The sequence below is a fragment of the Scyliorhinus torazame genome, unplaced genomic scaffold (assembly GCF_047496885.1).
Source record: "Scyliorhinus torazame isolate Kashiwa2021f unplaced genomic scaffold, sScyTor2.1 scaffold_152, whole genome shotgun sequence".
Classification (NCBI taxonomy): domain Eukaryota; kingdom Metazoa; phylum Chordata; class Chondrichthyes; order Carcharhiniformes; family Scyliorhinidae; genus Scyliorhinus; species Scyliorhinus torazame.
In genome coordinates this window covers 400,229-406,228 of record NW_027307879.1, presented here as the reverse complement: position 1 = coordinate 406,228, position 6,000 = coordinate 400,229, and positions in this window count along the sequence as shown.

Below are 6,000 nucleotides of genomic sequence, written 5' to 3'. Positions count from 1 at the left end.
ACTGCCTGTGAGATTGGTGGAGGCAGATACAACAATGATTTCGAATTTCAATGCGAGAAACAACAGCAATGAAATGCATGCCTCTGGGGAAAGTTCGGTCGAGTGCGATTGAATGATCTGCTAATCTAAAGAGCCGCTGAGGTTAAGCGGAATGAATGTCCTCCGTTGTTACTTCACGCACTTTTACATTTTTGGTCAATTCTGGCGATGAGGTGATGTGCAGCGACACCTGGAGTTTCCCGTCAATGTTACCCACCACGGCGAGTTTGATCACGGTAATCCTTTATAAACAATGTGTCCGTGCTTGACGTCAGCGTCAGCTGTAGCTCACTGGTTACTTCACAGCATCAACTTTCGAGTAAGTTCGAGCCTGTCTCACCGTGGGCGCTGCCTGGCGTTTATTAAATTTCCAAAACATGTGCGGTTCATAAATAAAAACAGCAGCTCATTTATAATTACGAGTCGGTGCATTTTGCTACAGGCTGCATTGATCCGTTTTAAAAAGCAGCTTCTGCCACGTGTTTGCTTTCTGGGCTCGCGCTGCGGAATCCCGAGTTCGATTCCAGCTCTGTACTATAAGTGACCTGTCACACTTTGCCAATTGCTCACAACCTAAATGGAGGAAAAGTGCATTAATGATTATCTACTATACTTTTTTTGAAATTTCAGAACAAGATTGTTTACGCAGGCAAATTGATTAATCCATTTTTTTCCCACGTGAAGCGCTGTTCCCCAGATCTCCAAGAATACTCAGGGTGTTCGAAAACATCCAGGACCAATCAGTGCGCTTGATTGCTCCTCCTGCCACAGGCATGCAATCCCTCCGCCACAGACATCCCAAAATGCACTGCAATAACTCAACAATGTTCCTCAGGCAATTGTTCCTTCGGCAGCACCTTCCAGACCTACGACCACTGTCATTTTGAAGAACTAAACAAGCCCCTACTTGGGAAAATCACCAACTGCAATTCCCCCTCCAAATCACTCAACACTCCCACTTGGAACCATAACAACGTTCCTTCTCGATAACGAGGAAAAATCATTTAGCTTCCTCCCGAAAAGCACTTGGGTGTACCCCAAACTCACGGCCTGCAACGATTCTAGAAAGCAGCTCGCCGCCACCTTCTGAAGGGCAACTAGGGATGGGCAATAAATTCTGTCCCAACCAGCAACTCTCACATCCAGTAAAAGTGATATTTTTATGCATTAGTGCTTTGAATTTCTGGGGCCTGTATGAACTGGTCTCCAACCTTCAAAAATAAATATACAGTACCCAATTCCTTTTTTCCAATTAAGGGGCAATTTCGTGTGGCCAATCCACCTACCCTGCACATCTTTGGTAGTGGGAGAGAAACCCACGAAAAAACGGGAAGAATGTGCAAACTCCACAGGGACAGTGACCCAGAGCAGGGATTGGAACTAAGAACTCAGCGGTGTGAGGCAGCAGTGCAAATGAAAATGACAACCAGGAACTACATACGGTGGTCAGACCTGGAGCCTAGCATCGTGCGGCTGGGCCATCAATGTAACAGACCAGAAGCTGCAATCAGTCACACCCCTTCGTCCATGGCAATCACCCGGCAGGCCTTGGGTGCACCTGCATGCGGATTTTGCCCGGTATTTTCAGGACTCAATGTTCGTATTGATAGTGGATGTCCATTCCAAAACGTTAGACATCCAACGTATGCCATTCACCACTTCGACGGCTGCCACCGAGAAGGTAGGCCTCTCATTTAATAGACTTGACACCCTGGAGTTAATGGATAAAGATTTACTAGCGAGACAAACGGAAGGAATCACATCCATACCGCCGCAGGCTGAACTTCCTCAAACAGTGTGACTGAACGAGCAGTGCAGACTTTCATGAGGGACTTGCAGAAACAGTCCATGCTGTAGATACGAGGTTGGTATGTTTTTTTCTTCAGCTACCATATGGCGTTACCCGACATTGGCGATGTAGTGCAACGGAATTCAGATCTTCAGAGGCAGTATTGAAGCAGGCAGATGCAGGACAGAGGTGTTCAAACGGGAGACACGGTATACATCTGAACCTGTGGAGGGAGTGATATTGGGGATACTAGGAACCATGCTGGAATGGACGGGAACGGTATCTTGCATGGAATAAACACGGGAGTGGACGTGTAGCCATCTGGGATGGCCACTTCCAGAATACAAAATGGACAATTGCAAAGATTGCAGGGAAATATGGACAATGCTAAGATAGCAGGCAGGCACAGAATCTGTCTGCATATTGGAGAAACAACTCCAAGACGAGACTGAAACTGTAGGCACATTAGCGTATGGATGGCCCATCTCCGTGAACAAAGGAAGATAATTAAGTCACCGATCTGGCCCCAGACCTCACAGCGCCAGTACCCCAAACCGAAAGCACAAGCAAAGCCAGGCCAACAGCCACCTAGTACACGCCCAGCCATGAGGGCACCCACCCATTCATTGGTTAGGATCAATGCGAATGATCAAGAAACGGCCTAATTGCTTGGGGCCAATTTCAAGGCCCACCAAAAGCGCGCGAAGCCCCCTTCAGATATAAGAAGAAGGCCCCAAGAGAGAATCGCTCTCGTGGAATCGGCTCTCAAAGCGGAGAGACCCTTCCACCCTCTGCACCGGAAGCAAGTAAGTCTAATGTCAACGCACAAAACCAGACGGACGACCTTAGCTCTTCCCGTCCACCACTTCGACCCCAGCAGCCACAGATCCGAACAACAGCCATTGTTCCTCTGACTGGGTGGGCGCCCGAAGCTAAATAAAGGCTTTAGCAGCAGTGATAGTTTAGTCTGTAGTATTTCGTGCACGAGTAGAACTTGCTGTGTGTGTAAATAAATAGTATTGACGTTGAACTAACTAACTGGTGTACCGGCTCTTCGATCAGTATTCGGGTTTGAACTCTGTGGCGGTATCGAAAGATACCTGGCGACTCTAAAGCAAACGAAATTAGAAATAAGGAAGGCGACCATATTGACCGCCATATTCAGAAACAACCAAAGAGAGCAACATTTACTGGCGACCTCTGACGGGACTCGACCTGGAAGTGGCCTAGTCACTCCGAGAGAACCCAAATTTGAATTGGAATCCAATTGGAAACAGAAAAACCACAAGTGTAAGAACAATACTGATCAAACCTCCAAGATTCGAAAGTCTGTTAATGCGTGAGTACTAACAGGGATTTAAGGTAAACCTGAGAAATTTTGTTGCGTAAAACAAGTGGGAGTTTGGTAGGCCGAATATTAGCGTAAGCCGTACCCGTGTTTACATCACCACTTAATCACCCTCTGTTCCAAATTCGGTGGACACCACAGAGATAGAGAAAAATGGCAATGAAGACAATGGAACGCCTTATGAACCCCCAGGAATTCGACGTTGCCGCGACCAGTAGAGTAGGACAGTGTCCCGTATGGGAAGAAGAGATCAGAAAATATCTCAAAGGAAAAGCTTGGGCCCTTTGGAGTGAATTCTGCGCCAATGACGAAACAGGTCCCGGAAGCAGAGGGCATACTTGGTGGGAGAACCTGACAGAGATCCATAAGAAGAGCTGAGGGAAAGCTCGCAAGCCGATGGCAATCGTGTCCTGCTTGGCACAATTGCGAGGTACAAGAGGAGGTCGTGAGGATGCTTCATAGAGTGATTCAGGAGAGAGACAAGAATAGTAAAGGAGATGTGAGTGGATATGAGAGAGAGAACAGGGAACTGTGGGAGCAGTTAGCGGCGAGGGACAAGGAGGTGGCTGATGCCAAGCGGGCACACCAGTTTTGCCTCGCCCATTTGAGCAGCTTTCAGTCCAAATATGACAAAGCCTACCAGGACACGCAACGCGCAGTGTCGGTAAGACAGGAAAACGAACAACAGGTCGAGCAGTTGCAGAAAAAGTGCAACAACTTAAAAGGAGCCCTACGAGCGCTCCACACTTTCACAACGGAACAAAGGCAGAGCTCGATAGACCACGCAAAGTGCCGGAAGCAAATTGCAGTCTCTGGTTTCTGTTCAGAATGGGTGGCAGAGCAGGTTCGGACCACAGCTCGAGCAAGAAAATAGCCCCGATTGGCAGGAGTTAAATGAGACTCCCCATAGATATGTACATGGGACATGTACATAGGAAAAACCCCAGAAACGAAAAGCACCCCAACCCCCAACTTAACAGGCAGAACACACCCCGATGAACCCTGTCACCACACAGCGCAGGGCCACAGCAGAAGGGAACACAGATTTCTTCCACGCTAACCCATTAACCGTCACTCAATTAAGAGACACGTCTGATTAAATAACACCGTTCCTACCCACATCGGACCCCCACCAGTTCTTTGCAAGAGCAGACAATCATGGTACGGCCTGGATGAAAAGGAGCAAGTGAAGCTTACAGTTATAAGCCTCGACCCTTCAGTCGTGGCATCCCTTCCCGACCCACAGAATGTAGGGGGAGGCACCCTACAAGGAATGCACACAGCGATCCTAGATGCGATCGGCTATAACAAAGGAGACCAAGTAGAAGGCCTAAACAAGTGGAGGCAATAGAAGGGAGAGCACCCCACAGCGTATGCTGAACGCTTGTGGATAGATTTCACAGCAGTATTCGGAGAGGTAGCCCGTGCCCATTTGACCATGGATAATATGGCCAAGTGGACTCGAATCCAATTCTCTCATGCGACAGAGGCAGGGCAGAGAGCTTGCACAAATTACGACCCCCTCAGACGAGCCGCACAACGAGAAATGGGTTTTGAAAAGATTGTCCCGTGCTTAGGAACAGTCCATCCAAGGCGAAATCGTGGGCAGCACGGTAGCATTGTGGATAGCACAATTGCTTCACAGCTCCAGGGTCCCAGGTTCGATTCCGGCTTGGGTCACTGTCTGTGCGGAGTCTGCACATCCTCCCCGTGTGTGCGTGGCTTTCCTCCGGTTGTTCCGGTTTCGTCCCACAGTCCAAAGATGTGCAGGTTAGGTGGATTGGGCAGGATAAATTGCCCTTAGTGTCCAAAATTGCTCTTAGTGTTGGGTGGGGTTACTGGGTTATGGGGGTTGAGTGGAGGTGTTGGCCTTTGCTAGGGTGCTCCTTCCAACAGCCGGTGCAGGCTCGATGGGCCGAATGGCCTCCTTCTGCACTGTAAATTCTATGATAATCTCTGAAAACCGCATTTTTAAAACCAGATTAAAAGCAGGCAGACATGCATCCAGTTAGGATGCACCAGGACCCTGCATGGGTAAATGAGGGCAGGAACAGCCCACAGCAACCCAAATCCCAGGAGTGTTATGATTGTGGACAATTAGGACACTATGCTCGAGAGTGCAATGCGCCCCAGAAGCACCAGAGAAACCAACAGAAGGGCACCGTAATAAGAATGGGGCAAAGCCAACCCATAACGTTAGCGCCCGTTCTGAGAACGCAGACATGATCAGCACCGACTGACCGTGTTCGGGATCCCCAACTTGGACCTGCGACACTCTTTGGAACAAGTCTGGTTGTCCAGGAGAAGCAGGCAAAGTCCGGGGAAACACCATGGAATTTCTTTGGGACACAGGAGGGTCCCGCACCACACTCCATTCCTCCACAATGTTTCAACGGGACACGTGGCCCACAACAGACACCATCACACTCAGCGGTTTTACACGTCATTTACAACAGGGACACTTCACAGCCCCTGCAGCGATACAAAGAGGGAACATTACGACTAAACACCCCGTAGTTGTGGTCGATCTACCCCAGACAGCTGAACACATCCTGGAATTTACTTTTTGAGCTTCCACAACCTCTCATTTGATCCGGTAAATAAATGTGTATGGAGAATGGCAAAGGCAGCACGAACCACCGCCACGCTCACAGTTGGAGAATATGCAAACTGAATCAGCGCAGTACGAGACTTCTGGTTCGACCCTCGAGCCATTAGTCAGGACAAACAGGTTCGGGAAGTCCTGCAGCAACACAAAGCAGCATTTGCACAGCACAAGCACGACTGTGGCAAGATAGCTGGCTTAGTGAATATTACAGGTCTC